The sequence below is a fragment of the Grammomys surdaster genome, unplaced genomic scaffold, assembly GCF_004785775.1.
Source record: "Grammomys surdaster isolate TR1022 unplaced genomic scaffold, NIH_TR_1.0 100, whole genome shotgun sequence".
NCBI classification, from domain to species: Eukaryota; Metazoa; Chordata; class Mammalia; order Rodentia; family Muridae; genus Grammomys; species Grammomys surdaster.
This window is the reverse complement of record NW_021604579.1, coordinates 7,228,380-7,232,950: the sequence shown is the minus strand read 5'-3', so window position 1 is coordinate 7,232,950 and position 4,571 is coordinate 7,228,380.

Below are 4,571 nucleotides of genomic sequence, written 5' to 3'. Positions count from 1 at the left end.
CTCTGGGACATTTTAGAAGTTCCTCTCACCCCTTCTCCAACAACTACATATTTCCATTTATTCTAATACCCCTCTGGACATCTCTCCTGTCTCCTGCAAGATCTGATCTTGTCCCCCTTTCTCTCCCTCTCTTTCTTTCTACACAGTTCCCTACATCCCTCTGTCTCCCATGATTATTTTGCTCCCCCTTCTAAGTGGTATTTAAGCTTCATCATTTGGCCTTCCTTTCTTAAGGTTTGTGGGGCATAACGTGGGTATTCTCTACGTTTTGGATAACATCCACTTATCAATAAGTATATACCATGCATGTCCTTTTGGGTGTGGGTTATTTCCATCCAATTGTCAGCAAGATTCATGATGTCCTTGTTTTAATAGCTGGATAGCATAGCACTGTGTAAATGAACCACATTTTCTGTATCTATTCTTTGGTTAAGGAACATCTGAGTTACTTTATTTTTCTGGATATTATGAATAAATCTACTATAAATATAGTGGAAAATGTGTCCTTGTGATATGGTGGAACATCTTTTGGTTATATGCTCAGCAATAGTATAGCTGGGTCTTTAGGTAGAACTACTTTCAATTTTATGAAGAACTACCAGATTGATTTCTAGAACAACACATACATTTTCTATGATTTTGTGATTTATCTTTTACAGAGGAAAATGTTTTAAATTTACTAACTTCCAATTGATTATTTTTCAAAACTGTGTGTATTGTTCTTAATTGTAATACTAAAGAGCCTTTGCCTTGAGACAATTTGTGCACATTTTCCTTTTGAATTACACAAACTCAAATTTATATGAATCATATAAATATATATGTATACATCTTGAAATACTAATGCTACAAAATTTAGATTATAGTTTTGCATATAGGCTCCTCATTATTTAGTAACATACTTTAAAAAGACGAATTTTTACTTCAATTTTGAGTACTGCATAAATTACTTAAGCTGATGTGTCTCCGCTTCTGTGTTATTTTCTTCCTTAGAGAGGCTTAAATATCCTTTTGCCAATTCCATAATATTTTCTTCTTTAAAATGTGTGTAAATCTTAAAATTGATAGCATGATATTTGCAAATTCATATTTAGAATTTGATATTGTCTGACTCTTTAAAGAGAATTATTCTTTTCCTTCATAAACATATTGCACATAACTTCATGATATGCACTAAAACTTTGGCTAGTATTTACGCCACTTTCAATTGTCATAATAGAATACCACAAATGAATAATAGAAATTTCTAGATGGAATGTCCAAGGTTAAAATGATATCATCTATCAAGAGCCTTCTTATGATGCTATTCATGACCGAAGGAGAAAGTGTAAGAGACAGTGAAGCAATGTTGGAACAGTGTTATCCTACTATAAGGAATTCAGCCATGATCATAATGATCATAATCCTATTCTCAATATGATGACATTAGTTTATATTTAACAGCAGAGTCTCGAGGTTCTAATTATCTGTTTAGATTCTTTGCATTCTCACTTGTTTATACAACACAATGTCAAGTAAATACCAACCTGAAAGTATGAAGAGACACACAGGACACAGCACCTGGGAACAAGACTTTCCCATACAATTTCAAGCTTATTTTCATTCAACAAATAAAACATCCATACAACTTGATAGAATTATATTCAATCATGTAATTCTGGCCCTGTCAGAGAATGCATTGCCTTAAATTCAAATTAAAAATCATCATATCTTATATGCAGGAATATAATTTATTTTTGAGTATTAACATATAATTTATAAGTTTGCTAACTATATCCTTTCAGGTTTTTCATGGCTGTAACCATACATACTAAGAGTCACATAATATGTCAATTCTCTCACCTTCTTTGAAATGGCTAGTACTTTCCTGGTTATTGCATTATGGAAGGTAGGGAGAGTGTTTTACACATAGACAGCACAGTTCTAATTTTTGTCTATACAGTATGTTTTAGTGTTTATTTGCCTGTTGTCTTTATTAAATAAAGATACTCTTGTCTGTTTGTAGTTTATCAAGAGATTGCACCATAAATGAATATTGACTTCATTGAATGCTATCTCTCTTTCATCTGGTAATCTATTTTGTATCAGAGTGACTCATCTTCATTGACTTGTAAATGTTAAACCACCTTGATGATTTCACTGTTCATAATATACAGCATTATTTTCAGATATTGCTAGATTAGATTTGTTAATATTTAGTTTCTAGATGTTATTCTTGTCTTGGGAGATACTTCTCTTTGGTTTAATTCTTTTCTTTTAGTGTAGTTAGAGGTTAACCACAGCTCATAAACTGAGTTAATTTTGATTTGTAACTATTTTATTGAATTTATTAAAAAATTGTTCATGCTTGTGGAAGTTTTATTAAATAATCTATAATATTCCATAATAAATATAGAGCAATCCAAGACAACTCTCTGTTTTTCATGCAGACATGATATTTTACATGTGAAAATCTTGATCTACCCATGTTAAGTGTCGAGTGGTTCGTAATTCTTTCTTATTATGTAGTTAATTTTTGTGGTATTAGAAATGTGGTTACCACTTTTATTTCTGACCTAACTAATTTGTGTCATCTCTTTTTTACTTAGAATAAATAGAAGTTTACCAGTTCTATTGCTCTTTAAAAGAAGCAGCTCTTTTGATTGTTCTATTATCAACTCCATTGAAGTAAAAAATACATATATTTTGAAACAAAGGCACACAGATTTAAACATTTTTAATTAGTTAATTTTTTACTTATTCATTTTACATCCCATCCACTGACCCTCCTAGTTATCTCCTCCCACAATCCTTCCTCCATCCTCCTTTCCTCCATCATCCTTCCTTTACACACACAAAAATTGTGAAGTCTTCCTGGGCATGGGAACTACTTTAGAGTGTGACTCTGTTGGAGAAAATGAACTTTCCTATTCCCAACACGTGCAATTGCAATTACCTTTTTGATTATTGGCTGGGCTTTAGATCTACTTCCCTTTCTCCATGCTGGGATTTTATCATTTTTATACTTGTACATGTCTTATGTGAGCTTTCACAGTCTTTGTGAGTTCATATCTATGTTAACCCTGTTGTGTCTGGAAGACACTATTTTGGAGTCATCCTCTTCCTCTTACTCTTTCTGTCTCTGATCTTCCACTTAGATTCCTCAGCCTTGAGGGGATGGATTTGATAAAGACATCCCATTTTAGGACTAAATTCTCTAAATCCTCTCACTTTCTGCCTATTGTCCAGCTGTGTGTATGTCTGTCAATTACAATTTGTTACTAGGAGAAGTTGCTGTGATGAGTTGAATAAAACATTGATTTTGGAGTAAAGCACTATGTCCTTTGAAGTCATTTTACTGCGATTTTCCTCTAGCAGTTTCATAGTAGTAGGTTTTTCATTAGATCCATAACCTGTCGAGTCTTGGACTCTTGGATACTTTAACAGTGTCATGTATGGGTTTCATCTCATAGAACAAGCTTAAAATCCAATCAGGAAGTGGTTGGTTGTTCCCACAATATTTATGCCACTGCTTCGTCATTATATTTTATATGCAGGCAACTTTTGTGGGTCACAGAGCATGTATCTAGGTGATGTTGGTGATTATTTTTCCCTTCCAGTAGAGTTCATAGAACCTTCTGGCACCACAAATGCTAATCAGTAAAAGTAAAGCATTGGCCATTAGTTTAATTTTTACATGTATGGTAACATATGTAAGTGGTATATTCAGAAAGAGGGCCTTACTGTTGCATTGTTGAAGGTAACCAATAGCCTTGAGAATAGCCTCTGATATTTAGGGAAGGAGTGTATGGCATATCTCTAATGAATGAGTTAACAAAATGGAACCTACTCTGAGCACTGAGTTTTATTTGGTAGCATAAGATGACTGGTTGAAATATTGTCTCCCTTTTAAATTCCCTATATGTATATATTTTAGGAAGCTTCTACAGTAGTAGGGTGCAATGTAACATTCAAAAATGCCTTTAGTGTTCGTTTCCCAACCCATATTCCATTTGTTATCCTATGCTTCCAAACCTTCCCCAGTTAATATTACCCGTTTCACATTTATTTCCTTAAAACACTATCTTTTATTTTTCTATGAAGTATACATATCTGAAGCTTCAACCATGTAAGAGAAAATATGCAATATTTTTCTTTTTGGATCTAAGTTACTTCACTCAAGATGTTTCTAGCTCCATTTATTTACTTGCAATTTTCACAATTTCATTGTTCTTAACAGCTGAATAATATTCCATCGCATAAATATAAGGAAGTCAGAGGTTGAGAAGACCTTCCAATATTCTCTGTGGTAAGGTGTAGAGAACTCTGGGTATCGCTGTCATAGACAGTGTTCTGATGCTGTGAAGAGACACCATGAGCATAGAAATGTTTGTAAAGAAAAACATTTAATTGATGCTTGTTTGCAGTTTCAAAGGTTTAGTCCATTGTTATCAAGCCAGGGAGCGTGGAAACATTCAGGCAGGCATGGCGCTAGGGAAGTACTTGAGAGTTCTACACTTGAATCTTCAGGCAGCCAAAACAGAAAACAGAACAGAACAGAACAGAACAGAACAGAACAGAACAGAACAGAA